This window comes from Rhineura floridana, chromosome 9 (genome assembly GCF_030035675.1).
Source record: "Rhineura floridana isolate rRhiFlo1 chromosome 9, rRhiFlo1.hap2, whole genome shotgun sequence".
Lineage (NCBI taxonomy): Eukaryota > Metazoa > Chordata > Lepidosauria > Squamata > Rhineuridae > Rhineura > Rhineura floridana.
Window position 1 is genome coordinate 60492826 of NC_084488.1, and position 24714 is coordinate 60517539.

The window sequence follows — 24714 nt, forward strand, 5'->3', positions numbered from 1 at the left end:
AGCTAAGGATGGGTGGGGAAGAGATTCAATTCTGTTTGCATTTTTATGATAAACTATCTAATTCATACTTCTTGAACCAACAGGTAGACAGAAACACATTTATCCTTCAAAATTCACACTTCTTTGAATTTTGCAATACAGATTTCCAACCAAATAATGTGTACAGAAATACAAATATTAGGGGAAAGTGTCCATAAAATGCATAAGTGAAAATAGCACACCAAATATATTATATTATGGAAAATTGCTTTGCAAAAATAGATATGTTAGGCAAAATTCCATACAAAAATGTGTATAATTCAAGAACTGCTGTGAAATGTAGAGGACTGAATTCAAGACTGAAAAAATAAGAAACTGAAACCAAGATTGACACATTTGTCCGATCCCACATGGAGCTAATCCCTGGCAGATCCTGATTCAAATTAAGCACTGGCTGGAAAGATTCTTTTAGACTTTAGTTTAGAAGGGATTCTTTCTAATTCTCTAACTGAAGCAGATCCATCTTAAGACATGTCAGCACTGTGGATCAACTTGACTGCAACTATCCCTCTCTCTCAGCATAGCACCAGCAATCTCTACGTGCAAATATACTAGTCATGCTCACATGACTAAGAAATGCAGGACGCGCTGGAGGATGGACTCAGGCAGAAAAAAAAGGCCACACGCCGCTGGGGAGTCGTTTGGCCAGCCTGAGAAGAACTTACGGTGGCACCCACCGCCCCGGAAGAGCTGCAAGACTACGAGGCCTGGGAGCTACCGCTGCAGCGTCAGAAGGCCCACGGGCCAGACCAGTTGGTTGGCCTGCTGGTTGCCACCGCCCTGTTTTCACTTTACCAGCGGCGTCGGTGTCCTAGGCCAGGGCATGCAGAAGGAGACCCCCAGCATTAAGCTGCACTACTCCTGGCCTGAGCCACAGGCCGTCACCATTTCGGACTAGTGTACCACCCCTTGAAATAGCTGTATGTTCAGGCGAGATGGAATGCCTTTTCTGGATATTTTTTCTTAATTAATGTTATTTGCTATTCAATTTATTTTTTTGTACAATGTATTGATTTATTGATGTATTGCTTTATTGATGTATTGCCTTGTTGATGTATTTTTATATTTGTGTTTCAGAGCTGGGAAAAGTTATTTTTTGGAACTATAACTCCCATCAGCCCAATCCAGTGGCCATGTTGGCTGGGGCTGATGGGAGCTGTAGTTTAAAAAAGTAACTTTTCCAAGCTCTGTTGTGTTTACTTTTTTTGTAAGCTGCCTTGAGGCCCGTTTGGCTGAAAGGCGGGGTATAAATAAACATTAACATAACATAACATAACCCACCTAACACTCACAAACCACACACTCTACCACACTGGTTTACAGTGGAGAAGGGCTGTAGCTCAGTAGCAGAACATCTGCTTTGCATACAGAAGCTCCAAGGTACAAGCTCTAGCATCTCCAGGCAGGGTTGGGAGAGATCCTCAAATCCTATAGTCAGCATAGACAATACTGAGCTAGATGGATCAGTGCTTAGTATGAGGCAGCCTCCTATGTTCCTCTCTTACCACTTTACTTTTTACTCTTTTTATTTTTTTTATTGATTAAATACAATTATATCACTCTTTTCCTTCAAGGAGCTCAATGAGGCATACATAGTTTTCTTCCCCTTCTTCTATTTTATCCTCACAACCCTGTTGTGACTGAGAAAGCCTGGACCAAGGTCACCCCTGCAGCTTCATGGCTGAGTGGAGATCTGAACCTGAATCTCTCCAGTACTGCTCTGTCACTTTAACCACTATGCTGCACTGGTTTTTCACCCCAAGGCTACCACATCCACATTCTCTAACTATTTTAGCTTTGACCTTTGTGATGAGTCAAGATCATCACTCTACCCCTAAGGAGATGGCCAGGTGGACACCTGGATGCTATAAAGGGCAGTAGAAGAAATAAGGGCACTGAACAGCTCACTCTTATATGCCAGTAAACTGTTTGTGGAGCAGAGGCACTTAGCAACAAGAGGTAATCGGCAACTGGAGACTTCTCTACAGCTAGTTCTCAAGACAGTTGCGCCATATGTGGCAAGCTCTGCTCAAACATCACGCATGGGCTCTAATGGGATACTCATCTTTAGCAATAAGTTTATTACCGGATTGTATGAATCAAACAACACATTTTGCTTTTTCATGCTTTTAAAAAGCACACATAAACTGCATGCTTTACTCTGAAGAAAAAGCAGCCAATCTGGAATGTATGTTAACTTGGATGGAGCACCAGTTTCCTGATGAAAATGGTTCCCTCTCCTATTTGCCCTTGCTTTCTGCACCTTCAGGAGCAAATAGCAAACAAAGAGGGAAGCAGGGAGGTTTTCCCAGCAGGAAAGTGAGATTGGTTCCCCATCTGGATTGGGAGCACACACATTCCAGATCAGGACTGCATCACTGCTTTTTCTTCCAAATTAAAAAGTGGTGGATTACAGAATGCATAGTTTGGCCCTAAGAATAGCTCTGCACTGGTTCTGTGGGAAGGTAGTGATGGGCACTTTCCTGAGATTAACCCCCCACTGAACACTGTGAGTAAACATGGATAAACAAACAAATGGGGCACCCACAAGAGTTAGCCAGGCACCATTCCGAAAACAGCAGAGTAGTTAAAATAAAACATGGGAAACTAAAAAAAAGTGAGGAATGCAGGTGCAACAGAAGAGGAAAACTCAATTACTAATAACAAGCCAGTAAAAACAAAAATGTTTCATTATACACTCTAGCATCAAAGGTATGCCATTTGGAAAGAATATTAATAAATGCCAGCTAAAAAGACTGTTATGTGAAACAGATAAAAATATCGTTCAAAACGGCTGAGGATGAAAGGTGGTGAAAATAACAGTTATCAATTTCAATGAAAATAACAGAGACACTCTGAAAACATCAAGATGGTTTAGTTATAGAAGGAAAAAAAGGACATTCAACTACAGGCTTACTAAAAATAAGTGCTTTTTTTAAAGGTGACTTTTAAAAAAATTATAAACCAATATGTGAAATGCAAATATTGGCATTAATGTATATCCCTTCTTTCCAACAGCAAAGAGCCCCTCCTGTCCCAAAGGATAATAGAAATCTGGGCCATGCCTTTCAACACCTCTTTTTAGAAAACTGAAAGGGAAGGGGAGCTCTATTTGTGTTAGTCAATCTATACATTATTCATGAGATAAACTAGCCCACTCTCCTTGCATTCCTTGCTTGGAAATGTTTGCTGAGCCGAATCAGGGCACTCTTTTGTCAGCTATTCACATATTGAGAGCCGTATCATGAGGGTGATTGGCTTCTGTTTAATACAAGTTTAATATATTTGTCAAGTTCATTGCAGATACAGCTGTGACAGGAAGAAGACAAAGTGCCAAAATGTGTTTTTGTTTGGTTAAATGTCTGCAGATGAGGGAGACTAGCAGCGACATTCACACCTAGGCTAGCTGAAATTTGCAGAGGGTTTACCTATCCTAGCAAAAATATGGCAAGAATTAATTAAGGCCATTCTCTCTCTCTCCCCCCACAATAACAAATGCTGAGAGAGTGACGGCAAATGCTCCTTTTCTTTCTCGTAAATGGAAACAATGTGGTGTCATGCATGGCCTGTGAGGGCATTTACAGTTTCACTGCTGCTGCTGTTGCCAGGGTGATGGCAGTGCAAGGTGTGAGAAGGAGAAGGAGCCCGGTCCACACTGTGTAGGTGCCACCAATCTGTGCAGTGAAGAAAGGAGACTTACTATTTTCTGTGTGAGTGCCAAGACTTTCTCTCATCAGGTGCCCATGCTGAAAACACAAAGTACACAAATCAACCTTCGTTCAAAAGTTAGGAATTGAGTAATATTAATTTGTATACCAGCTGAATAGTATTGATGACTGATGTTGGTGATGGTTTTGTTAGTTTTTATTTAATTGTTTGCATTTCTAATGAACTTGATTGCTGTTGGATGTTGTTAGGAGTATTATTACTGTTAGTGTATTTTTTCTTGCATGAACCACTCTAAGAAAAGGAATATACGGAAGCCACCAGACATAATTAACGTTCTCTGTTCCTGTGTAGAAAACACTTTAGTGTACATAGAACATGACTGGAGATGGGGGAGAAATTTGATTTATTTAACACTCAAAGGCAAACTTACCTAATTCGTACTTTCTGAGACAATATGCAAAATGAAACACAGCCATCCTTCACAATTCACACTTCTCTCCCACAGGAGGCCACTAACTTGGATAGCTTTATAAGAGGATTAGACAAATACCCAGAGGATACTGAAGTTGGTGGCTACTAGGCTTGATGGCTAGGCTCTGCCTCCATGGTTGGAGGTAGTATGCTTCTGAAAATCAGTTGCTGGAAACCAGAGCTTGGAAGTAACTAGCTACAAGTAATGAATTACTTGTAATTCATTACTTTTTGGAGTAACGAGTGAGTAATTCCTTTACATTTTGATTGTAATAGAAGTAGGAGTAATTTTACTACTTTTGTGGAGTAATTGTAACATTTCCAGAATTACTTTTGGGCATTACTTGGGGGGGGAGCAGGGGAAGTCTTCTGCTCCTCTGATTTGTGGATGAAAATCATGTGCCTCAAACTGGGCTTCTGTGCAGTGTCTGTCTTTCCACATGTTCTGCGGATGGGTAGGAGGCAATGAGGGAGGAGGCGGAGACTGAGACGGGGTGGAGAGTAGTGGTGAAGAATGGAGTGGAGGGGGAAAGGATTCGGAGGTCAAGAACATGGATAAAGGAGGAAAAGGAGACAGCAGCAGAATGGAGATAAAGAACTGTGGAGGTGAAAGATGACAACTTGTGTGTGTGTGTGTGTGTGTGTGTGTGTGTGTGTGTGTGTGTGTGTGTGTGTGTGTGTGTGTGTGTGTGTGTGTGAGAGAGAGAGAGAGAGAGAGAGAGAGAGAGAGAGAGAGAGAATACTGTGTTTGCACTTGGCACACAAAGTGGCCTCCACCACCCTGTCTGGCTACTGTGCTGCATTTGCAATATTTTAACTTTTTTGCATCTCAGGGAAAAATGTTTGCTTGAGTGAGTGTCCTTTAGTTGGTGGCAGGGTAGGGTCCGGGAGGTGGTTAAGTGGGAGAGATTATGCTAGCTGGCTGAGTGGGGGGGGGGTTGCACTTGGTTTGACGTGCAAAGATCTGGGTAGTGGCCTCAGCCTCCTTCCCCACCACCCTTACCAGCGGAGAGACCACCATTGCTATCTTATGGATAAAATAATTATTCTACTATCTCTGTATGTGTTTGTTTATTTTTACTGTTGTTTTAGTCTACTTAGATGTGCAGCAGCCAAGGCCAGCACCTTGTAGGCATTTTTTTAAAAAATTAACTGAAATGTAATTGTAGTGATTACTTTTGAGAAAAAGTAAAGTAATCAGTTACTTTCAGAGCAATTGTAATTGTAACGGTAGTTACTACTTTTTTGGGCCATGTAACTGTAACTGTAATTTATTACTTTTAAAAAGTAATCTTCCAAGCTCTGCTGGAAACCACTGGAAGGAAGACTGCTCTTGCACTCAGGTGCTGCTTGTGGGTTTCCCATAGGCATCTGGTTTGCCTCTGTGAGACCAGAATGCTGGATGAGATGGGCCATTGGCCTGATCTGGCAGGCTCTTATGTTCTGAATTTTGAAATGCAGTCTTCCGGCCAAATAGTGTGTATAAAAATGCAGATGCTAAAATGTGCATATAAATGTGTGAAAATAACATATACAATTGCTTCCCAAAAACGTGTATATTAAGAGAAATTTGCACTTAAATTAGGACTGATGTGCAAATATGAAGAACTGAACTAAGACTGGAAAAATGAGAAATTGAGAAAAGCTGAAACTGGCAGATTTGCCCATTCCTAATTATGACAGGCCATTTCTCAATTATTCACAGACCACACACATGTTATGAACCAGGCCCTCCTCTGTCTGTCTGTCTCTCCCCTGCACACATACCACACACACACACCACATGGCAGCAGAGGAGTCCTGAAGCAATATTATCCTCAAGGACTATGCCTAACAGTCATCGTGCCCCATTTTCTTGCCAGTAGAACAGGTCATATGAATCAGGACATAAATCAAGGAACATTTTTCAGACAACTAAGTGTAGATCAGTGCAACCAAGCAGCTGTGGTTGTTTCTAGACTTTATTGAAACTGTGGGAATAATTTTAAGCTATAGCACAGGAGTGGGGAACCAAGGGCTTGTGCTCTGGAACTGGCCTTCTACGCATTATAGAGTGGCTTGCCAGCTTCTTACCAAATTTCTTGGTGGTAGCAGCATTGCCACTAAAAAAAGGAAAAGAAAAAAACAACCTGTACAAAGGTCACTTCCACACATACATTTAAAGCACATGGCTTTTCCCAAAGAATCCTGGGAACTGTCATTTATAAAGGGTGCTGGGAACTGTAGCGCTGTGAGGAGTAAACTGCAATTCCCAAGTTTCTTTGGGGAAAGCCATGTGCTTTAAATGTGCATTAAATGTGCTTTAAATGGATGGTGTGGGTGTGACCACAGTCAAGCAAGGCTGTGATAGTGATATAGCAGCGGCAGCACTGCTGTTTTTCTTTAAAAGGCTTTTAAAAAACCAAGACACCACGGAGAATCCAGTATCAGCAGTCAAATGCTCTGCTGCTTCCCTCTCTCCTCTGGGGAAGAAGATGGATTGCTCCAATATTTCCTAAGCACTTGATGAGGAGAGACAGCCACTGTTGTTGCCCAAAATGGTTGCTTTCCAAAATGGCTTCCCTCACCCTTTTTCTTCTTGCGTGCATCTTCTCTTTCTGCAGCTGGAAACACTGTCAGATTCCCATAGGCTATTATTGGGGCCAGGAGAGGGGAGGCAGGATAATTATGTAGGTCTCAATTGTTGCCTTTTTCTTTTCTTTTAACCTTCTGTGCTGCTGCTAGTTCTAATTTGATACTTATATCTTAACAAAGAAAGAGGGGATTGGAAGAGGAATATGAAGGCAAGACCACCTCAGAAATAATACTGTAGAAATGATGAAGAGGTTAGAGCAACTTCCATTTGAGGAAACCGTACAACATGTGGGGCTTTTTAGTTTAGAAAAAAAAGGCAAATAAGGGGGGGAAGCATGACTGTCGTGTCCAGGTTGTGGCTCAGGAACCAGACCAGTTGATGTAAGCAGATCAGTTTTTATTAAAGTAATATCCAGACAAAGACTACGCCGTCTCATGAACTTTAACTACTAAACATAACCTGCGACATAGAAGAAAGTTGACAGAACAAGGAACCACTACTCCCCCTGTCCCTTAAGAAGGGAGCAAACGGGCGCAAATTCTCTTACTCCACCTCAAAGTGCCCTCATCCACACCCCGCCTCTCCCCGTTCTTTTGCCGCCTATCTGAAGGGGGGTCCCCTCCCGTCGATGTTGATCAGCAACTCGTTTATACTCCACTTTGGCCTCGTCTAATTGTTGTTTCAGTATCTGCTGCACCGCCTGAAGCTCCTGCAGAAATTCCCCTGCGGCCGGTACAGGCGTACTCCCTGTACTGCTGGGGAAGGCCTTGGGATGGAATCCATAGTTAGCGAAGAAAGGTGTTTGTCCAGTACTGGTATGCAAGGAGTTATTATAAGCAAATTCTGCAAAATGCAAATAGGAAACCCAATCAGTCTGTTGGTAAGACACATAACAGCGCAAATACCTTTCTAAAACAGCATTAAGTCTCTCCGTCTGCCCGTCCGTCTGGGGGTGATGAGCTGAAGAAAGTTTTAGCTCTGTTTGCAGCTGCTTCCAAACAGCTCTCCAAAATTTAGCTGTGAACTGAGTTCCCTGATCCGAGACGAGGCTATTGGGCAATCCATGCAATCAGTAGATTTCCTTTATAAACAATTTTGCTGTTTCTCTAGCTTCTAAGGCTCCTGAGCAAGGAAGGAAATGAGCCATCTTGGTCAATGAATCCACTATGACCAATATAGCTGTCATTCCTTGTGACTTCGGTAGATCAGTTATAAAATCCATGGAAAGGTCCTTCCAAGGTTCACTCGGCGTTGGTAAAGGTTCCAGCAACCCTACAGGTTTTCCCGTGTCTGTTTTCGCCCGCATACAGACAGAGCATGATTTTACTTAGTTTTCAATGCCTCGACGCATTTGGGGCCACCAAAAATCCTTAGCTACATTTTGAATGGTCTTAAAAATGCCAGAGTGTCCAGCCGTGATAGAGTCATGACACTGATGCAAAATTCTGAGTCTTAGGTCCCCCTTTGGCACATATCTGGTGGCTTTAAACCAAAACAGTCCATCCTTCCAATGGAAACTTACTTCTGAATCCGGATCCTGTTCCATTTCCTGAATGTATCATTGCATGCATGGATCCCTCTGCTGTGCCTTCTTAAGCTCCTCTTCCCATGAAGGCTGGCATAATCCCATCAGTTTTTCCGGCGGGACAATGTACTGGGGAGGGCTGCAAACTTAATTTCCTTTATATTGCGGTTGTCTGGATAGAGCATCTGCTCTCTGATTTTTTGCATGGGGATGGTAAGTAATCCTGAAGTTAAACCTGGCGAAAAACTGCGATCAATGTATCTGTCTCTGGTTCAGCTTCTGAGCTGTCTGCAGACTTTCCAAGTTCTTATGATCAGAACGCACTTCTATCTAATGCTGGGCTCCCTCTAAATACTGTCTCCAATTCTCAAATGAGTATTTGATGGCTAACAGCTCTTTTTCCCACACTGTATAATTTCTTTCGGCATCCTTTAGTTTTCTGGAGAAATATGCACAAGGATACAATTCCTTCTCATCCATGTCTGGTTGCAAAAGGACCCCCCCCCCATGGCTATGTCTGAAGCATCCGCTTCCACGCCGAAAGAGCGGGTAGGGTCAGCAAAACGCAAAATAGGCTCAGATGCGAATTTCCTTTTCAGTTCCCCGAAAGCTCTCGCTGCGTTCTCTGTCCATTGAAACTTTCCTTTTCCCCTTAAACAGTCCGTAAGGGGAGCTGTTAGCTTGGAAAAGCCTGGGATAAATTTTCTATAGTAATTGGCAAATCCAAGAAAACGTTGTACGTCCTTCTTGGTGGTTGGCTGGCCCCAATCCAATACACAACTCACTTTTCCTGGGTCCATCTCTACTCCTCCTGCCGAGATTTGGTATCCAAGGAAGTCCAAAGATGGCAAGTCAAACCCACATTTCTCTAACTTGGCATACAAGTGGTTCTCTCTCAGTCTTTTCAACACAGTTTTCACGTGTTGATCATGTTCTTTCTGGCTCTTTGAAAACACCAGAATATCATCCAGATAACAAATCACGTACTGATCCAAGAGGTCTCTAAACTGTTCATAAACTTCTGAAACACGCCAGGGCTTCCACATAGCCCAAAAGGCATCACCAGGTATTCAAATTGACCATAGGAGGTGTTGAACCCGGTCTTCCATTCATCCCCTCTTTCATTCAAATCAGATTATATGCCCCTCTTAAATCCAATTTTGTGAAGATTGTTGCAGAACGCAGTCGGTCTAACAACTCCAGAGTCAGGGGCAATGGATAACTGTTAGGGATGGTAATTTGATTTAAGGCGCGGTAATCATTACAGGGTCTGAGTTCTCCTCCTTTCTTCTTCATGAACAGCAAGGGGGCCCCTGCGGGGGATTGTGAGGGACGGATAAATCGTCGCTTCAGGTTTTTGTCCAAAAACTCTCTCAGAGCTGCTCTCTCTGGCTCTGTAAGGGAGTAAATTCTTCCAGCTGGAATGCTTGCTCCTGGCACTAAATCAATAGCATAAGGGCGATGAGGGGGCAAGGACTCTGCTTCCTTTTCATTAGACACATCCTCAAAATCCACATATTTCAAGGGAAGTACCACTTCCTTGATCTCTTGCACAGCTCCTGCCAGGGCTTTTACGGTTATCTCTGGCTGACAGTTCTCGTGACAGTACTGAGAAGTGAACCATACAACCGCATCCTTCCAGGCTATTTTTGGTCATGCTTTGCTAGCCAGGGCATTCCCAGAATCACATCAAAGTTTGAGAGATCTGACACATACAAGGAAATGAGCTCTTCGTACCCAGGAATTTCTAGCTTTAATTCCTCTGTGGCTCGAGTCACTCCACCCGACTTCAATGGTCTGCCATCAATAGTTTCAACTGACAAGGGGGTTTCCAATTTCCATTGGGAGATTCGGTGACATTTTGCCAACTTTGCATCAATGAAATTGGTAGAGGCTCCACTGTCCACCAGTGCTGTAGAGTTGAACATTACTCCTGTGGAAGTTGTAATCCAAATAGGTAGCACCAGTACCCCTTTTGAAGGGGGCTGTGCTACCGGAGGCCCTTTGTACACAGCGGCCCCCAGCCCTCCGGCCTGCACAAGAGCTGGGTACTTTAGTTTCCCGACGGCCCTGTTTTATCTCCTTTAAGTCCGCATTCCCTAGCGACATGGCCCGGCTTTGAACAGTAAAAACAGAGACGTTCTCGATGACGCCTTTCTTTTTCCTCCTCCGATAGCTTCGGCCGAGCCCCTCCCGATCCTTCTCCTGTGTTACCTGACACCCCGGGAGTCAGAGAGATTTTACTGCGAGAGGCTGAAGCTGAGTATCTCTGTACATCCTGTTTCCTCTCCAGGCGCCTTCCTTCCAACCGGTGATCGATTTGCAGGCACAGCCGAATCAGCCCAGGCAGATCAGTTGGGGGTGTAGTTCTGGCCAGATCATCCAAGATCTCGGCATTCAGTCCACTTCGGTACATAAACATCAGGGCTAAGTCATTATAACCAGTTTCCTGGGCCAGAATTTTAAAGGCATTGGTATACTCTGAAACAGTTCCTTTCCCTTGTTTCAAAGCGTTCAATTGCCTCGCCACAGTCTCCGCTCTTTGGGGGTCCTGAAACATCTCGGTCATGGCTTGCATAAATCCTCTATATCTTCCTAGGATGGCATCCTTTCTGACCAGATAAGGAGTGACCCACTTGGCAGCTTCCCCTTCCAATAGACTGATCACGAAGGTCACTTTGGCCGCATCACTAGGAAATTCTGCATTCCTAATGTCCAGGTACATTTCACATTGAGCCACGAAGGTGGAGAGTTGGTTGGTCACTCTGTCCCGCATACTTAGGTGGCAATCCAATCGGAATCTTAACCACACCGGCTGAAGGGGTTGTCCGCATTTGGGCTATCGTGGATTTCAAAGTTTGGTTGTCAGTTTTCAATGCCCTCACTGACGCCAACAGGGTTTGGACATCTACCTGTAGATCTGCAACATTAGTTTTCAGCTGTCGCACTTCCTCCGCCTCAGAAGTGGGCTTTGTCCCCCCTGCTGCTCCCTGTTCCATCTTGTCCCATTCAAGTGGCAGGAGTGTCAAGGGTTGGGTAGGTGGTTCTGTCAAACTGTCGTGTCCAGGTTGTGGCTCAGGAACCAGACCAGTTGATGTAAGCAGATCAGTTTTTATTAAAGTAATATCCAGACAAAGACCGCTGTCTCATGAACTTTAACTACTAAACATAACCTGCGACATAGAAGAGAGTTGACAGAACAAGGAACCACTACTCCCCCTGTCCCTTAAGAAGGGGGCAAACGGGCGCAAATTCTCTCACTCCGCCTCAAAGTGCCCTCATCCACACCCCGCCTCTCCCCCTTCTTTTGCCGCCTCTTTTGCTGTCTCCTTGTACGTGGTGAAGGGGGTGCCACCGCCCCCTCCCCTTCTGAGAAATCTGACTCAGGTATGGGGGAAAGCAGGGGGGGCAATGCTTAAACCGTCTGGCTGTTTCTCCTTGCTTTTTCCTGGATCAGAAGGGGGTTGGATTCCTCCTTGCCCTCCCTCCTTCTCTAACTCCTCCAAACTCGGAGGGGGAGGAGGCATGGGAAGCTCACGGTAAGAATCTGTGTCTGTTGGACATTCAAGGTCCTCACTCCCAGACAGTTCTATCTCTGAGATTCCCTCCCCCTCTTCTGCTTCTCCTTCACACGACTCTGTCCAAATGACCCCCTCCCTCTCCTCATCATCTGAAACTTCAGGGCCCCAATCCTGCATCCTGACAATGACAGAGGTGTGTAAGATTATGCATGGTGTGGAAAAAGTAGAGACCTTTCTTATAATACTAGAATTTGGGGACATCCAATGACACTGAATGTTGGAAGATTCAATAGCTCAACCAGCTTTCTGTATTAAAACCACTGGAGGTAACAAAGGTAACTCAGGACCAGAAGGAGCAGGGAAAGGGGAATGAGGGACACATCACAGTCTTTCATCTTCCAGTGTCCCTCCATGCTGAGAAGTGTTAACTTAGCATTTGCAATTTCTGAGAATGAGTCTGTGGGAAACATATAATAACCCTTCTGCCAGCATGAAATATGAAGGCAGGATTTTCTCTCCTACGTAAAAATGCCAAAGATATTTATGGGACATGAAACCTCAGCAATGTGCTTCAAGACACATACCATGTTCCAAGTGCTAATGTTTACACTGGGAGCTTTACATTAATAGATACACGGGGGAACATAATTATAACTATCCATCTGTTTTGAAAAACTGTAGCAATACAAATTGTGGCCTGTCAGTTGCGATTCCACATAAGGGACAGAACAATGTTTTATTCATATCTGCCTTGAGATCTGCCTTTTCCATGACAGGCAAAATAGAAAACAGCAAAAGAATGGCATACAAACTTCATTTGTTTGTGGGAAAGCAATCCATGCTGCTTTTGAGAATCCTATTTTATTCTCTATGGGCTATCCATAGGACAGTGCTGAAGCATGAAATCCCACAGATCTCCATTTCAAATAAGCAAGGACATTTGAACATTCCATCTCAAAACTGATGAAATAAGTTGGGTTGATTGACCACAGTTAGCATTTAGGCATAATCTTTTTTTTTTTTAGTTTCTCTGCAACTTTAGTCCAGGGATTCAGGACAGGTAGAATATAAGAACAGTCTAACCCCAACTGGAGTGGTAAGACCCTATGGCACTTCAGGAAAGAGCTCACTCAGCCTTTAACAGGGGGACAGAGTTCATCATGAAGATAGTGGCAGAACATCAGAGAGGAGATAATTGCTGCAGTGTGCAAGGGCTTTCTTGATCAAAACAACCCATGCCTTGAATATGGCCTAATAGTTTGTAAGAAGCCAGTGTAGAGGCTGGAGTACTGGCTGTGATGTAGTCATGGCTCCTAACCATTTCTTAGTAAGGTGACAGAAAACAGACCTGTCTTTGAAGGAGTCCTCTGTTTAAAGGGCTGCCCAGTCCAAGTCTGATGTAAAGAGAAAAAGCCATAAGAAAGGAGATCAGGGACTTTGAAGTTGTCCACCAATTGTTAGTAGTTGGACAGCTGACTGAGCAGGCACACAGCTGACATGGTCAGTTTTCCCCAATATGGCTAGATTTATTTGTCTTTAAATTATATTTCTATTTCCATTTAAAATACAGTAATTAATTTCCAAATTTGCATCTTAACATATATATTAATCTATGTATATTTTATGCAAATCTGTATCCTCTGTTGCCCTCATGTTTTGGTGATGCATTTCCTTTGGGGGGGGCAATGTGTAGGTGGCCATCCTGGTTTTTGTTTTTTTAAAGAAGGAAACCCAGCTCTAACCACATTTTCTAGGGTTTCAGAGTTTATTCCTGGCTCCTGACAATCCTGTCACCTTTAATTCAGGCAAGGTTCATTTCTCCAGTGCTTGTGAGGGTGTGTGACTAACAGCCACACTGACACAAATGTGGCGTAACTCAGAAATGGGTCATTTGGACATTGGGGAATAGCACCTTTAACACTAACATGGATCTGTGTGGCCTAAAGACAAAGTATGGAAAAGAAATCACACACACAGTACTGTAAACACCAAGTTTAATCAAGCAAGTGGTGCATAATACAGGAAAGGAATTGGCTTTATCTAACAAGAGTTTTACTTGCAGGAACTAGCCAACAATGTATATTGGGAAATTATTGATTTTAAAAGAGAGCAAAGAAAGGTCACACTTCCCCCTTGAATATAATGATGTTGTTTTTTATTACTTAGATTGGTGTCTTGGACTCTATTAATGTAGCAGCAAAAGCAACAGGGATGTTACCACAATAGCAACAGAAGAAATTTTTGCAGTAAATATGCATTCATCTTTGACATTTTATTGGGGGCAGGAACACTTTATGGTGTATACATTTTTAAACCTCATTAAATAATAAAACATACTAAATAATAAATAAAACTTCACTAATGAAATGAAATAAATAATAAATAAAAACTTCACTAATTGAGCATTATTTTATTTCTAATAATAGGACCGTAAAACAGGAAATAAATTTAAAAACTAAAATACAGATAAATAAATAATTGGGGAACACATCTCAGGTGCATTAATAAGGCAATGATGTGTTATATATTGTTAGGTCTCTGAGACACTCAAGGAATATGCTGCTTTAAGGAGATTTGATAGATTAAGTAACTGGAGTCTACAATTTTTACCTGCACAGATTACACTTCTATATTTCTCTTTATTCTATATATTTTCCCTGTTGATTGGTACATTTTGCTCAATCATGGCCGACAGTGAAGGGAATACATGAAACGGAATTATTTTTCAACTATTTCTGTTTTCATCGGTGAGCCGGAGTGCAAATGGAAGCACACCAAGAAATCTTAAAGCTGGATAGTATCAGGAGTCAAAAACAGAAGTTGGAAGACCTGACTCCTGGTAGGTTAGTCAACTGGACTATTTTCCTACAGTGGGGATTCCCTAGGGCTGCCTTTGCCAACTTGGTGCCCTCCAGAAGTTTTGGACTACTACTCCCATCAGCCCCAGCCACCATGGCCAGGACAAGAGTTGTAGTCCAAAACATTTAGAAGGCACTAAATTAGCAAAGGCTGCCCATAGGGTAGCTAATTTTAAAAGGAAAGGTGAGTTAATTTAAAAACAGGAAGGAAGTGAATGCTTGGCACTATGTGTCAGAAGTTTCACTTCAATCAATGCATTGTCTCGCTGTGTGCTTTGAATCTATTGACCATTAGGGACAGTAGATATAGTTAGTCAGTTGAAAGGGCCTCTGCTTGAATTAGCTCCTTGTTACTTTCCTCAAGTTTAAGCACGCCTCTGATTGCTTACACTGATATTCTCAGGGCTATCATCACTTGAGTACCTCCTTCTTCTTCCCATAATTCTCTCTCTCCCTACTTTTTGAATTCAGCTAGTGTAGATGATTAGGCTTTTCTCCCATGTGTATTTTCTTAATAAAATGTGTTTATTTTGTTTAAGATAAACACCACTCTATTTCATATTCTTTTATATCTCTAATGAACTCTGCTGCATAAAGCAACTCTCTTCACTGTGTTTACACGTAACAACATGTAATTTAACAAAATGTGTTTAGTTCTTGTGTTTTTATAACGTTATTGCAAGCATGAAGTGCATCCAGAGTAACTGAAGTGTAATATATTTTCTTTGGAGGAATGCAAGCCCGAATTGTGTTATCAAACTCTGGAGCTGCTAATTTACCAGTTTTGACATCCATGCCACTGAAAAAGGCTATAAGGCTGACATTTGACAATTAGAATTATGACTTATCATTGTCATTGGTGATACAAACTATTATGACTATACCCAAACATAATCAGCTGGATATCTGAAGGGCTGTCACATAGCTGATGGAGCAAATTTGTTTCTGTGGCTCCAGAGGTTAGGACCCAAACCAATGAGTTCAAATTGAAAGAAAAAAGACTAAACCGGTGGTTCCCAAACTTTCTTCCCCACAGACACCCTGAAAATTGCTGGGAGTCTTAGCAAACTGCTTAATGATTTTTCTGCCTTTGTAGCAATTGAAATATGAGGTGCTAGATCCTGTATGATTTTAAATTGTGTTTTTATTGTTTCTTTTATTTCTTATATATTGTGCATTGTTGCATGCCACCCCAGTCTCCAAGTTGTGTGAGACTTCCAGGGGTTCCTACGCTTAGCCAGGGTTTGGTTTCCTGGGAAAGAAGGTCAGCGGATACTATGGTATCTTATAGGATATAGTTTTTATTTACACATATTCGCAACCTGCACTTAAGATGGAGGGGTTCCCAGCTTTAGGACAGGTGAAACTGACCATGGGGACAGAGGATAAGCAGGAGGGAGGAGGGTTGGAGTGTGGTGGGGAGGATAGGGAAGAGGGGAGTAGGAAGGGAGTAGGAGGGAGGGGAAATGAGGAGGAGGAGAGGAAGGGGAAGGAAGGGAAAGGGGGAGGGAGTGGGGGAAGGAGGGGAAGGGGGAGCAATGAGATTTACTCCTGTGCAATCATGCTTGGAATATATTAAACTGATGTGGGGGAGGGACAGGTAGGAGGAGGGGAGGAAGGGAATGGGTAGGGAGGTAGGGGGAGGGGGAGGAGATTGGGTAGGTGGGCGCTAGGCAGAGAGAAAGCTCCTTTCTTTTCCAAAAGGAAAACGTTAACAGTATATTCTTTTTGGGGTTTCCCCCCACCTTTTTATTCTACAACAGACACATGTACTCTCCGACCCAAATTTAAACCAAAGCTGTCCCTGGCCACATCCACATCAGATATTTATTCCACTTTCAACAGTCATGGCTTCCCTCAAAGAATCCTGAGAAGCGTAGTTTGTGAAGGGTGCTGAGAGTTGCTAGGAGACGCCCTATTCCCCTCACAGAGTTGCAATCCCCAGAATTCTGTGGGAAGAGGGGCTGCCTATTAAACCACTCTGGCCCCTGAAGCTCTGTCAGGAGAATAGGAATCTCCTGATTAGCCAAGCCAAACAGCTGTTAGGTTTTTAGAAACTGACAGTTGATTCTTACTGTGCATGCCTGTGTTTGTCATAGACTCCAGTGTTAATTTTCTTAAATTAATTGGAAATCAGTCAGGGGTCTGGAATTTTTACTTTTGTTTCGGACTTTAAACTGAAGATTCTCTCTGAGTGTTTTGTGTATCGCCATGAAAACTTATAGGGTTGTTAAACAAGCATTTCTGAGTTCAGGAGTATATGTTTTAATAAGAATTTATTTTGAAATGAGCTTATGGGAAGCAGTAGAATGACATGGGGGTATTTTCAATTTAACATGGCAGAATGTGAAATATTTATGCTGGCTATAGTATACAATGGCCACTCTTGTGGCTGTATGATCCAGTGTTAGTCATACTCCATCTAGACCAATGGTTCTTAACCTTTGTTGGGTCATTGACCCCTTTGAGATTCTGATGAAAGCTATGGATTCCCATAGATAGATAGAAGGATAGCTAGATAGCTAGAAAAGACAGACAGACAGACAGACAGACAGACAGACAGACAGATAGATAGACAGATAGATAGACAGATAGATAGATAGATAGATAGATAGATAGATAGATAGATAGATAGATAGATAGATAGATAGATAGATAGATAGATAGATAGATAGATAGATAGATAGATAGATAGATAGATAGATAGATAGATAGATAGATAGATAGATTTTATTGTACTGGTTACTGGGGAGGTTTGCACCAAGTCCATGGACTTCCTGGAGGTCTGTGGACCCCTGGTCAAAACCCCCTGAACTAAACTCATTGAAAATTATGGGCTTAAGTCCATCAATTTCAGTGGGTCTATTTTGAATATGACTTACTTGCTATATCCTTTGGCTTTCCCAGCATGAACATATACTTTCCCCACATCTGTTGAACTTGCTGCATGTGGAGGAGCTATTAAAGACACAAGGGGGGAGGGGAACCTTGGCTGGCAAACCTTCTTAGAAAGAGTTTCTCAACTCTTTTATATAGCCTTTTGATCAAGAGGATAGGTCAGAAGAATAGATGGAAGAACCTCTGAGTAAGGACATGAAAAGAATTTCACACATCTTCACCAAGAGATGGTTTAGTATTGTGGTGAGAGCTTTGGACTAGGACTGTGGAGACCAACGTTCAGTTGTGAAGCTCACTGAATGATTTTAGGCCAGACATTTTCACTTAGCCTAACAAACTTCACAGGGTTCAAAGCTGCACTGGCCTACATGACCAACTCTCATTCCATGCCTGTTTTTACAGTCTAGGGCAGCTGCTTATACATTGCCAAAGAAGAACACGGATTTGCATAACATTTGCATGTGCTAATTTAGATATAGAGATGCAAATTTAAAAACAATAATATAACTGAAATAGAAACACAATATATCTCACCACAATGGAGGAGACTGTGATCAGGTGACTTATACAGGCAGCTTCAAGGCCCCTGCTCTCCCTTCTTGCGGTTTGTCACCTTTCCACTGCATTTGGACCAGACAACTCTTCAGATAGAAGACACCTTCATATAGAGGACTGACACCTTTTCAAATAGAGGACTGCCCTCTGTAAAGTAGGATCCATAGCCACCCAACTCCAGTCCCTCCCAAAACAGAAAATTTTGAAGTAACACACTGGTTGTAAGGACGGGGAACTTGTCGCCCTCCAGATATTCTTCAACTCCAACTCCCATCAGCCTCAGCCAGCATGGCCAACAGCCAGGGATGATGGGAGCTATAGTCCAGCAACATCTGGAAGGCCACCAGTTCTCCATCCTTGCACTAGGGGAAAAATCCTAAGAAAGTCAGTAGCCCCTGAGGAAGACTTTAAAACTAAAATGCCTTAGGCTGCTTCTGACTTTCATTTATTGGAATAAACAGTTTTTCTCAGTGTAACTTGAGGTCTCCCCACCCCATCTGCCACCTCTAGGGGTCTATGGATTTCAGCCCCAGGCATACAGACAGACTTAAATTGAGTACAAAGATCTATGATAATTTCGTACTGCTGAAACCCTTGTGATTCAACATTCAATACATTTTTGACTTTGTCATCAGGCACTTTTTCTCCATGTACAGAGCAGACAAGACTAAAACACACTGTTTGAAGTAAAAGGCATGCAGAATGAATATTCAGGGGGAAAATTTGTTACATTCATCAAGGTTATTTGCAGAGCAAACAAGCAAAAGGACTGAAATTTGTATAAGCAAGAGTCAGTAAATTATAAGAGTCCTGATCTGTAATTGTAGGCTACAGCTTGCTCTTGAGTGTAACAGTTGCTATATTATCTTTATAGCTTTGCCCTTCTGTTATGGAGCTATGAACCTCAGACATACAATTTTTCACTTGCCTCATATGCTTGTCAAATGTAGGATATACAGGATGCATTAATATACAAAGGTCAGATTCTTATCAGCCACCACTTATTTTAATGTCTTGAAGTAAGATATGAGTTTTAGGAAACTGAGGAAGAATGCATGCTTCTAACAACAATGGAATCGTGAAGATTTTAAAAACTAGACACTTCATTTTCTAGAATTTCCTGAGAGGTAGTGTTGTGTAATGGTTAGAGCAGGGCTTAATAACCTGTGGCTCTAGGGTCAGATGCAGCCATTGGCCCAATTTCAAAAGCCCTCTGCAAATGATCATTTCAGACTTCTGGCTGAAGTGATACGTTGGATTCGAGGTAGCCCACTGGGTGGAGAGGAGAAGGTGAAGAGGGGGAATGCAAGGGACAGAAAGAAGGGGGTTTGAGGGGGGAAAGAGAGAGAGAGAGAAAATTAGTGGCAGAAAGAAAGAGAGAGTATAAGGGACAGTCTTCACCTACTTTTACCTTTCACTTCGCCCACAACTGGCTATCACAGAATATTAGAGTTGGAAGGGGCCTATAACGCCATAGAGTCCAACCCCCTGCTCAATGCAGAAATCCAACTTAAAGCATACCCAACAGGTGGCTGTCCAGCTGCCTCTTGAATGCCTCCAGTGTTGGAGAGCCCACTACCTCCCTAGGTAACTGGTTGCATTGTCATACCACTTTAACAGTAGTTTTTCCTGATGTTCAGCCAAAATCTGGCTTCCTGTAACCTGAGCACATTCTTCTGTTTCCTGCACTCTGGAATGATCGACAAGAGAGCCTGGCCCTCTTCTGTGTGACACCCTTTCAAGTAGTGCTATCATATCTCCACTCAGTCTACTGTTCTCAAGGCTAAATATCTATTGACATGTCCAGGCCTATTTAAGCCCCTGGAGGTGGTGGCACTGCTGCTGAGGGCCCCTGTAGGGTGGTGCCCAAGGGCCCACTGCAATCTGATGCCAGCCCTGTACAGGTGTTTTCAATCATCTCAGCAACTATCCCCAATCTGCTATGGTAAAATAGGGTTACCAGATGTCTAGTTTTCATTCTGGTTTTTGGGAGTACTCTCTGGACTCTTAGCTCTCATTTAAAAGAAATTAAGTTCCTAGGTAGTCTGGTTCAAGTGAAATACACCAAAATGTCAGCCACCCCCACTGCAACTTCTATGAAATGAACTAGCAGCTGGCTCCTCTGATCCCTTTCAGGTTTTTAGTCAATAAGTGAAGTCACGGTAGTGATTGCCAAGGGATTTTTTTACCTCCAGGCAACGGCTCGAACCCATTGCAAGTTCTTCCTTTTCCTGCTTATCTATACATCACTAGTTGAATAAGTTAATAGCTTTCAGCAGCAGTGAGAGTGCCTTTTTCTCTGGGAGATCTAGAACAGAAGATCACAGCAGGATCTTCATAGGTATGCACAGTAAACAATTTGAGTTATGATTATAATAAAACTGTACATGCAGTGTTTTTTTAATTACCTGGGAAAATTGCATATTATACATTTTATCTTTCAAATAATTTTTGAATAGAAATAAAAAATGTACATGCATCTTATTATGCCATTACAATCTGTTAAACATTTCTAATTATGAGGAGTCAAACAAGTTTAAATTTTCCTGGGCTGTTGAAGAGGGCAGTTTATGTGTTTAATTCATAGCCTGTTTTGAAAACCTTCCCACTATGAAACTTTAATCCTATACTCACTTTTCTGGGGATAAAACTTCAATGCTGATCCCACATATCTGGGAGTAAACCCCATTGCATCCAATAGGACTTACTTTTGAGTAGACATGGTTAGGATTGTGCTGTAAATCTATGGAACTTTTCAGTGAATATAGCACAGGATTGTGTTGCAAATCTTTCCCTCCCGCTCTGATACTATTTTTAAGCAATTAGGCAGGGCCTGCTTTGGTGTCACTGCTTTTATTTGGTAGGAAACTAATACTATATGTATATATACATATGGAGTCTTTCCAACAATCCTGTGGAATAGGATTGCCGATTGGAAACAAAGACAGTTCATAACTGAACAGCTGCAGCGCGAGGGGACTGAAGACGACCTGCCCTAGGAGTCAGTATCTGAGCATCTGAGTGCTTGCTGCTCACTCCTTTGGGTTGCTGTCCCTTGATATAACTGAAGTCCCTGGTAAGCGCTGCAAGGACTGGGACCCCCTGCCTGACCCTGGCTTCAGAGAGAGGCTGCAGTTGGACTTACATCAGCTGTTGGCTAGGTCAGGAAGCATAAAAGCCCAGCTGCCCTTGGGCAGCGGGGTTGCCACTGAATGGTCCCAAGGGCGAGGGCGGTCCCCCTTTCTATTACTTTTTTTTAATTTGTTTTATTATTTTTCTGTTCAACCAATCCAGAGGAGATTGGCGGTGGGGAGGGCTGTGGTGCATGTGTAGTTCCTGCACAGGGTGAGAGCCTGTGCAGTGAACTGAATGATAGGAGAAAGTTGCAAGATCCCTTCAGAGTGAGAGTCTGTAACTGGCAGAAGGCTGGCCCTCCCTGGGTGTGAGACAGGAGGGGGAGTAGATGTGCCCTGTGTGAAAAAGTTTGAATGGGTATGACTGTTCCCAATTCTCACAGAGGCTTACTGGGATAATTGGATCTGGCAGGTTTTGTTGGTGGGCTCATGTTGGGTCCATATCAGGTGTTTAGGAGTCTTAGTATGGAGGAACATGGGTGATGCCACCCCAATTTCAGTGATCATGGATAGAGGGAAATATAGCCATGGGTAGGTGATGAATTACCATAGAAGACAAGGGCAAGGCTATCTGCGCCTTGTTCCTTGCTGCCACTCCTCTCATGGATGGGTTCCTCATTGCTCATCTGCTGTGCCCACTGGCCTGTGTGTGTTGTTGTTTAACGCCAGATCGGTACACAATAAAACCACTCTCACCCATGATTCGATCGTGGATGAAGGTGTTGATTTGGTGTGCATTACAGAGACCTGGGAGGAGTTGATCTGACCCAGCTTTGCCCACCTGGATACTCACTGCAACACCAGCACAGGCTGCAGGGATGGGGGGGGGAGGAGTTGCTGTGGTCTACAGAATGTCCATCTCTGTCACCAGGAAACCACTCAGTCTTGGAGCTGACTGTGAGGGCTTGCACCTGGTGTCAGGCCGAGGAGACAGTAAACTAGGGTTGCTTCCGGTGTACTGTCCACCCTGCTGCTCAGGAGCTTCTCTGACTGAGCTGGCGGAGGCCGTCTCGGCTGTGGTTTTGGAGGAGCCCAGAACGATAGTGCTGGGTAATTTCAATGTCCATGCTGAGACTGGCTCTAGTGTTCAGGCTCGGGACTTCATGGCCTCCATGATGACCATGGGGCTGTCTCAAGTTGTCACCAGCCTGACACATAGGGCAGGGCACACCCTCAACTTGGTTTTTGCTCCAGATGGAGGAAGGGTGGTCTGGAGCTGGGGGTGGTGGATGTCACCCCATTGTCATGGTCAGACCACTTCCTGGTGAAGTTTAGACTTCTGGCTCCGATCCTTCCCTGCAGGGGTGGTGGACAGATTAAGATGGTCTGCCCCCAGAGACTAATGGAACCCACAGGCTTCCTGAATGCCCTGGGGGAGTTCCCAGTAGATAGAACAGGTGACTCTGTTGAAACCCTTGTCACACTGTGGGCCCCGAGCGCCCTCTCCATCATTGTGCAGCCTGGTCTGCACCTTGGTACACCAGTGAGCTATGGGCAATGAAACAGGCTGGATGACAGTTAGAGCGCAAGTGATGAAAGACATGATATGCGGCTGATTGGACACGAGTAAAACATCATAACTGTGCCTACTGTGTGGCAGTGAGGGTGGCGAAGAAGGCCCACTTCTCTGCCTCCATTGCATCCTCAAGTAGCCGTCCAGTGGAGCTTTTCCATATTGTCAGAGGTCTGTTGACATCAACTCCAGGAAATGGAGTTTTAGACTCTTTGGAGGCCCAATGTGATTTTTTTGCAAGGCACTTTGAGGGTAAAATTGCTTGCCTCCGTAGCAGCCTTGATGCCCCATCCACATCTACTGTAGTTCCCAATGAGGCCAGGCCGCTTGGAAGCCGTCTCCTAGCAACTACTGACCAGTCGCAAATGCCCCCGTTTTAGGGGAGGTGATTGAGAGAGTTGTGGCACAGCAATTGCAATTACTCTTGGATGAAGCAGATTCTCTTGACCCATCCCAGTCTGGGTTCAGGGCTGGTTATGGAAATGAATCGGCCTTGGTAGCCCTGATGGATTACCTTTATTGGGAGAAGGATGGGGGAGTGTGACCCTCTTGTTCTTACTTGATCTCTCAGTGGCTTTGGATACCATTGACCATGGCATCCTTCTGGGCCGACTTGGTGAGATGAGTGTTGGAGGCACTGTTTAACAATGGTTCCAATCCAATCTTCAAGGTCTTTCTCAGAGAATAGCATTGGGTGACTGTCTTTCGGCCCCCTGGCAGTTGTGCTGTGGGGTGCCACAGTGTACCATCTTGTCCCCCATGCTGTTTAACATCTATATGAAGCCCTTGGGAACGGTCATCAGGAGACGTAGGGCAAGGTGTCAGCAGTATGCTGATGATACCCAGCTCTATTTCTCCATAACATCTTAATCAAGAGAGTCTGTGCAAGCCCTGGACCACTGCCTGGACTCAGTGGTGGGCAAGATGAGGGCCAATAAACTGAGTCTGAATCCTAGCAAGATGGAGGCACTGTGGGTTGGTGGTTCCCAAGTTTGGATAATTGGTCAGTTGCCTGCTTTGGATGGGGTCATACTCCCTCTGAAAGAGCAGGTTAGTAGTCTGGGGGTGCTCCTGGATCCATCTTTGTTGCTAGAGGTGCAGGTGACCTCAGTGGCTAGGAGTGCCTTTTACCAGCTTTGGCTGATAAGACAGCTGCGACCATTTCTGGTCTGGGATAGCCTGACCACTGTTGTCCATGCTCTGGTAACCTCCAGGATGGATTACTGTAATGCACTCTATGTGGGGCTGCCCTTGAGGTTGGTCCGGAAGCTGCAGCTGGTGCAAAATGCGATGGGGAGATTGCTTACTGGGGCATGGTATCGTCAACATGTCACTCTGCTGCTGAAAGAATCGCACCGGCTGCCCATTTGCTACCGGGCCAAGTTCAAGGTTCTAGTTTTGGTGTACAAAGCCCTATACAGCTCAGTACCAGGATACCTGAAAGACCATCTTATTCCTTATATACCCAGTCGATCACCGTGCTCTGCAGGTGAGGGCATCCTGCTGATACCATCTTATCAGGAGATCCGTTCTGCACAACATAGGAAACGGACCTTTCGTGTGGTGGCACCTACCCTGTGGAATTCCCTCCCCTTAAATATTAGACAGGTGCCATCTCTGTTATCTTTTCGGCGCCTATTGAAGACCTTCCTTTTTCAACAAGCCTTTTAAGTTGAGACCTATCCCAGTCTGCCTCTGTGTTGAAATTGCTTTTTAATATGTTCTTAAACCTTTTTTAAAATGTTTTTAATCTTAGAAGATGGTTTGAAAGGTTTTTTTAAGAAATATTTTTGAAGATGTTTTGTTTTAATGTGTTTTAAAGTTTGTTTTTATGATGTTGTAAAGTTTTTAGTGCTTTTGTTTGCCACCCTGGGCTCCTGCTGGGAGGAAGGGTGGGATATAAATAAATAAATAAATAAATAAATAAATAAATAAATAAATAAATAAATAAATAAA

At 43.5% G+C, this 24714-nt stretch overlaps 1 protein-coding gene across 13 annotated transcripts in view; it reads right to left on the reverse strand.

Annotated features, from left to right (window-relative positions):
• The window catches only part of NPY2R (neuropeptide Y receptor Y2), a 117154-nt gene that overhangs the window by 54005 nt on the left and 38435 nt on the right, over positions 1-24714 (reverse strand). The window contains exon 2 of one of the 13 annotated variants that reach the window (XM_061584542.1): positions 3740-3785. The exons of 10 other annotated variants lie outside the window; for them this stretch is intronic. The gene's annotated coding sequence lies outside the window, so the exon portion shown is untranslated. Of the gene's footprint in view, positions 1-3739; positions 3786-24714 lie in introns of those variants that run through there. 2 more of the 13 variants (XM_061584536.1, XM_061584549.1) reach the window with 2 other exon arrangements.